Raw genomic sequence first — 7,010 nt, 5'->3', positions numbered from 1 at the left:
CATTTGTGTCCACTGCTTTAACGGTTCTGTTCCGTTGAATCCGAGTTTCTGGCAGCTAGCAAAATGTTCTCTGAATGTTTTCCCAACATTTTCATTAAGTTATGCAAATGTTGTCTTTGAACATTCAATGTATCCAGTTTGTAAACATTTGTAACGTTTTCTGGTTGAAGTAACTTTCTGTTCTTTTTTAGAACACTGTTACTTTTGAATGTTACTAGTTTTAAAACATTCAAAGAACATTTAAAAAAAAAAGTTAGATGACCATCCAACTAAAATGTTTCAGGAGTAAAGCATTCCATCGCTCTGAGAACGTTATTAAAGATAAATGAACATTCTATTCACATTACTGGAAGAATGCTTTTAGAGAACCTTTCCAAAACATTGTGGTCGTTCAGATGTGTGATGCATCGTGTTTGTCGAGTAATTGCTGTTGCTTGCAGTTTCATTTATATTCGTCACTCAGTGATTGTAGTGAATATGTCATTAGGGATGTTGATTATGCGCCCTTTGACCCTGCAGGGGTTCAATAACGTTACCATTAGTGTTTTTTCATTACTCAGCCCACATCGATATGTGTATTTTTGTAATGAAAGGCTCTTCCTGTGTCATGCGTTGCGGTCGTGACTCTTTCATGCTGGACTCTTTTGTTGGTAAACGGGCCGCATTTATGCAGCACTGCGGCAGTATTCCTCCCGTGCCGCCGGAGTCCCATCTGGACGTTCAGTCGCTCCGCCACATCAAAGCGCCCGTCCTGAAGAATGGCAGCGAACGCCGAACAAAGTCCACTCGCAGCCGCACAGCCGATGATTGGCACTTTGTTTTCCTGCTCTGTACGGAGTCAATGAGGAGCCGATGAATGCAGCAGAGCTCAAACTCCTCCTTCATGTGCATTCTGAGGCGTCCTGGACACGCAAACAAACGAAGAGCTGATTTATTCAGAGGAACAAAGAACAAACACGACTGTAGTTTATGATGAATACTGTCCGTCTGTGACTTTATTCCCTTGAGAGAGTGTTCCTCTGCGCTTTAAATGAAACACACTCGTAAAAAGTAAAAGGGCATCCGAGATTAGGATGAGTTTGTTCATCAGATTTGAAGAAATGTGGCATTCCATCACTTGCTTACCAATGCATGTGAATGGGTGCCGTCAGAATGAGTCCAAACAGCTGATTAAAAATATCACGAGGAATCCGCACCACTCCAGTCCATCAGTTTACATTTTGAGAAGACAAAAGCTGAAACAAATCCATCAAGACGTTTTAAACTAAGAGTCCATGATCCATAATAACACTTCCTCCAGTGAGAAAGCTGCATCAAAGTCCAGCCACGTGTTTGTTTAGAGCTGTTTTGGTTTGTAAACGGTGCTTGATCTGTGCGGATTTTTCTCCTGATTCAGACCAGACCACTTTTTCACTGAAGGTTTGTATCGGAGTTAAATACAGCTCTAAACAAACACGTGGCTGGACTTTGATGCGACTTTCTCACTGGAGGAAGCGTTATTATGGATCATGGACTCATATTTTAGTTTAAAATGTCTTGATGGATTTGTTTCAGCTTTTGTCTTCTCAAGATGTGAACTGATGGACTGGAGTGGTGCGGATTACTCGTGATATTTTTAATCAGCTGTTTGGACTCATTCTGACGGCACCCATTCACCATTCACATGCATTGGTGAGACGGTTATGGAATGACACATTTAAGAGTGTGTTTCATTTAAAGCGCAGAGGAACACTCTGCAAACTCTTGAATGATCTCAGGATGAGGATGTTTTTGGCCCATTCTCTTTTTTGGGTGAACTATAGTTCTTCACACTAAGAAAGCTTGGTTCTTTAGGAAGTGAAAAATAGTTTTGTATTGTATTGCTGTGAAAACCCCTATTGGAAGCTTTATTTGTGCAAGTGCAAAAGAGTTTTAGACAGAAAACACATTTCCAGCTGATAATTGAGGGTTTTTATTCCAGGATCCCAAAGGTGCCAAATTCAGCTGCCGAAATGATTCTGTAGGTGTTTCTTTCCTCCAAACTTTCATCTAAAATCAAATCAAATGTTCCTCTGCCGGAAACGGCGCTTTCTCACATCAAGGACAAACAAGTCTTGTCAAATTTGTTTCTTTGGATGCACTCAGAAATGAAAAACAGATTGACCTTCCGAATGCGCCGTTGCGTTTGGCCCTCGTGCGAAACGTGCGCGGCTTCTAATTCTCCATCTGCCTGCACCTCTTCATCTTGCTTTTGTATTTCTAGGGCGCTCGATTCTCTCCACCGCTAATCAGTCTCCTCAGCTGCGGCACAGACCGTCCCCGACGAGGATTTTACCCGCTGTTTATCCTGCGGATTAGAGTCCCGGGCTCTCCGGCACACGAGACCCATCCGAACAGACCTCGTTTGCGTTCGCCGCTGTCGTCTTCGACGATTTCGCTGTGCAAATGAGGCTTCGGCTGGAGGCGTGCAGACGAATTTTCATAGTGAAATCATTTATCAAGCTAAAACCTTTTGCGCCGCCTCCAGACGCTGTATTTGTGAGGAATCCGTTTAAAACGGCCCCGTAAATGAGGCGAGCGGAGCGCAACCGAATTAAGCGTCTCGTTTCGAGACGGACGGAAGCGTTCGTTTGATTCTGCCTTGTGAAAATTAGTGCTAGCCTCGGATTTCATCTGCGCTGCGTGTTCTCTCCGAGCGTGAGAGTTTGGTTTCCAGTGTCTGTCGTGGCAGTCTGCCATTGAATATTTAACGGCACCAAGCTGTTTTTCCTCCTCGTGGAGGGATGAAATGGCGTTCTGAACGTTCGAAGCGAACCCTGGGCCTGTAAATCCAACAGCTGCCGGGACGTTCGTCTCTCAAATCAGCGTTTGTTTACATGCGGTGTCCTGTCAGCGCAGCAGATGCTGAAACATTTACAGCTGCTTCAGTCGCTTCATCAGCGGCTCGACTGACAGACGCCAGAACGCGCGAACGACGCGCCGTAAATGAGCGGCGGCGTGCGAGGAACGCGGCGTCTTTGAAGACGAGCCGTGTTTGGGATGTATTTTTCATGACGCCGTGTTTGCGCCGTCCTTTTAGGAGGACTGGCTAATTATCCATTCTGGCCTAATAGCAGACATGGAGTCTAGTTTTTGCTCATGCATTTATTCATCGCATCTCATAAAGCCACTGTCTTCCTCTGATTAAAGAAACGCTGCTTGAGAGGAAGTCCTGTTAGTTTTCAGCATCACAGGCGCTTCTGTAAATGCTGGGGTTTGGGTCGGTGACCTCGGTGACCTCAGTGACCTCTGAGACCGACTGACCGTCACCGAGAACGAGTGTGAGGAACCTCTGCTCTAGACCTTCATTCACACACACAATCACGTCCAGCTCATATTTCACCCTCAAAGCTCAAGAATTTATTCATTTTTTTTATCGATTTGCTGGATGAAATATGAGCTGGACATGGATTTGTGAAATTCCGCCTATAAAACTACAAGCAGAAAACATGTTTAACCCTGTAAATCCTGCCGTCTCTTACCGTACGGCCTTTAAATCATCAAATCGTTGCTGTTTGACTCGTCTCACTATTTTAGTGTAGTTTAGTCAAATCTTGATTTTTATCAAGCAAATGTGACCCTGGAGCACAAAACCAGTATCACAGGTATATTTGTAGCAATAGTCAAAAATATATTGTATGGGTCAAAATTATTGATTTTTCTTTTATGCCAAAAATCATTAGGATATTAAGTAAAGATCATGTTCCATGAAGATATTTTGTAAATTTCCTACTGTAAATATCAAAACTTAATTTTTGATTAGTAATATGCATTGCTAAGAACTTCATTTGGACAACTTTAAATGTGATTTTCTCAATATTTAGATTTTTTTTGCACAAATAGTTGTATCTCCGACAAAAATTGTCCTAACAAACCATACATCAATGGAAAGATTATTTATTTAGCTTTCAGCTCTCAGTTTTGCGAAATTTCCACTTATGGCCGGTTTTGTTGTCCAGGGTCATAAATGTCAGAATAACTGCAGTCATGTTTCCAGCTTGGCTTTACTTGATTCTCCATCAGTCATTTTTTAGTTTCAAATCTGATCTGTTTGAGGAACGTTTGTTTCTAGAAGCTTTGCTTTCACTGTTTCTCAGTGGAGGAATGATCTTCACAAACCTCCAAAACATCTCACATCTTTCGAGGAACGTTTGTTCGTTCGGCTCTCAATCATCATTGCATTGCATTAAATGTTTGGATCATTTTGTGAACACTGATATCTACATCATTTTGTATCAGTATCTGCTCTACTGTTACTAGCAGCACAATTTCATCATGAATATCCGCATCTGCAGTTTGAGTTTCTGGGAAAAGAAAAAAACTGAGCTTCATGTTCTCACTGTATCAGAGCCATAAAAAGCCTGACGCTTCCAATATGATTCTCAGGTTTGGTCTAAAGGTTCAGTTCTATTTTCTTGTTGTTTAAGGCCTCGATGAGAAAGCGTGTTCCTCCGGCGCTCGTCATTGACCCGTGTGTTTATCCTCATGATTTCATGTTGATTCTGCAGTGTTTTCCTCTCGGAGCTCCTGTGGACGTGTGAAGTGTTTGCTGTTTTCCTCACTCATCTCAACACGTATATTTTGGTCTTGTCAAACGCGCTCAGGTTCCCTGATGGTTCGCCGCTTTCTGCAGGCGCCCACTCGCGCGCAGGAGAGACGCGGGTGTCCGTCTGCGCGCACACACACACACACACACCGCTGCAGGTGAGAACGCGAGAGAGAGGAGCGTCTGATAATCACAGACTGATCTGAGGCCTGAGGAGCCTGAATGAGAAATTATCGGCTAAATGACAAATAACCAAATAAGCCACACCTGAGCCGCGCGTCGCAGATCCGCTTCGGCAAAACAAATCGCCCTCATCATAGCGACCTATAAAAAACGCGCGCATGAATTAAAGATGAGGCTCGCCAGCAGTAATTGAACACTCTGTGGCAGGCCATTACAGCGCTCCTTAATATCACTGATGTCATGAATGAGCTTTTAAAGCACAATTACAGTAAACAGCTCTCAGTCTGAACAGGCTGTGTGATCCTGTAAACGCTGTTGATGAGGATTCATGTTCATCCTCCACTGTCACCAACTCTTGTTTTGACCTTATCAAAGGTGCACTGGAAAAATGCATTGAAATAATTTTCACTCAGAAATTGCTAGTAAATTTTACAAATTATACTATAAAATTATAAAAAATAATTTTAATAAAAATAATAATTAACATAGAATTAAATAGTAAAAAAATGTTTTGAAAGATTTTTTTGTTAAATGTGCTACCAATATATTATTCATATTTTTACACTGTATTGTACTTAGTGCATAAAGTTTAGTACAGTAAAAATCTATGGTGTTTCTATGGTACTCCATCTCCAAATACCATGGTAAAATTTAGTACTCTTGTATGTGATATTTTATAGTTCACTGGAAGAAAAAAATTGGGTTAGAAACTGCTAGAAAATACAAAGAAATGACAAATTCAACATTGCGTTTCAAAGTAGAAAGACTGAAATAGTATTTATCTTGTCAAACATACTCCAAAAATCTTTCAAAAATCATTTTTAGTTTTTTGATGTGTTTACTGTGTTTGTGGATTGAAACACTCTGAAATTGCTAGTAAATTTTACAAATGTTGTGATATTATAAAAATCATAAAATTATTTAAAAAAAAATTGCAAATAAATGGCAAGTAATGCATTGAATTAAATATAATAGTAAAAATAGTATTATTTTCTTGTTAAATGTGCCACCAATACATTAATAATACTATGAAAAGTATTTTTTTTACACTGTATTGTACTTAGATCTTTACTGTACTGTGGTACTAAACTTGCACTATGGTATTTATATGGTATTCCGTCTCCAAATACCATGGTAAAATTTAGTATTTTTTTTAGAAGTGACATTTTATAGTTCACTGGAAGAAAAAAAATGGGGTAGAAACATTTTTACTCAGAAATTGCTAGAAATTTTAAGTTAATTACAAAGAAATGGCAAATTTAACATGAAGTTTTGAAATAGAAATACTGAAACGGAACGTTCTGGCAAGGTTCTCTCAAAGCTAAAAACAAACCTTCCAGAAACGTTAATAGAATGTTCGTTCAACGTTATCTGGTCTTTAATAATGTTCTCAAAACATTAGTACAAAAACACGTCATTTGTGGAATGTTTTTTTTCTCACACAATTTTTGTTTGAGAACATTCAGAGAACATTTTAAACTAAAATTCCCATAATGTTTGCAATATGATAAAATAGAATGTTCCTATCCTCATTTTTTTTTTTGGTAAGAGTGTGTCAATTTTATGGGTGTGGTTTCCGGTCTCATCCTCATTCAGATATTTTTAGCTGCACAAATCAGTTTGTTTTGCTGCTTATACTGAAACTTGGCCTGTGTTACCATATTACTTTGATGTTAATCATAAACACACTGGTTTGCACTGCAAACAGTTCTACTGTTTTCTGCAGCTTATTCTTCTTGTTAGTTCCTAGCAGCTAATGAACCGGAAGTGTCGCCCACAGCCTTAATTCCGCGTTGAAGAATATAATGTTCGAAAACGGTTATAAAGCATTTTAAAAACTGGGTGTTTTGAACCTTCAGAGGAAATAACGATTTCCTAAATTAACAGCATCATTAGCAAAACATTCTTCGAAAATATTTTTGTTATCAGGGTCCATCATCATCATCATCATCATCATCCAAAGTAGTTCAGAGAAACCCATCGGATGGATGATGCCACGCGCATAAACACGGTATCACCACGGTACTGTCACACCATATCATTAGACAGAAAGTGCACGATATTCAAAAACAAATTCAGACTCTAATGAGCGTCTGTGTGTTAAACTGCTTTGAATCTGAGTTTCTGACTCTGTGCGAGTCTCCTAATTGTTTCAGAAGTCGCATGTCATTAAAATGAAGTACAAGAGAAGAGTAAAAAATTCATAAGATCAGAAACAGCTCAGAACAGAATCGCTTCTTCTTCATGCTTGTGCTGCCAGAGT

The sequence above is a fragment of the Labeo rohita genome, chromosome 24, assembly GCF_022985175.1.
Source record: "Labeo rohita strain BAU-BD-2019 chromosome 24, IGBB_LRoh.1.0, whole genome shotgun sequence".
NCBI classification, from domain to species: domain Eukaryota; kingdom Metazoa; phylum Chordata; class Actinopteri; order Cypriniformes; family Cyprinidae; genus Labeo; species Labeo rohita.
This window is presented reverse-complemented; position numbering follows the sequence as displayed.